We start from the raw sequence: 250 nt of genomic DNA, 5'->3' as shown, positions 1-250 counted from the left end.
TTTCAAGTGACATGTTCACAAAAAAGAGGAAAGACACTTTAAAGTTAGTACTTCCAAAATTCCTAAAACTTTAATCATATAATGCATGAAATATCATTCATTATACATTATCTTTGGCACTTCAAATATCACAATAGACGTCAACAATCACTCTTGGTGATTCCTCTGTGGACATCACACATTCTGATATCGTACTTTTGTATATATGCTTCAGCATATGATTTTCTTTTCTTTGTTTTGTAATGGAGTA

The sequence above is a fragment of the Penaeus monodon genome, chromosome 20 (assembly GCF_015228065.2).
Source record: "Penaeus monodon isolate SGIC_2016 chromosome 20, NSTDA_Pmon_1, whole genome shotgun sequence".
In the NCBI taxonomy this organism is placed as follows: Eukaryota; Metazoa; Arthropoda; class Malacostraca; order Decapoda; family Penaeidae; genus Penaeus; species Penaeus monodon.
Note: the sequence above shows the minus strand (reverse complement) of the source record.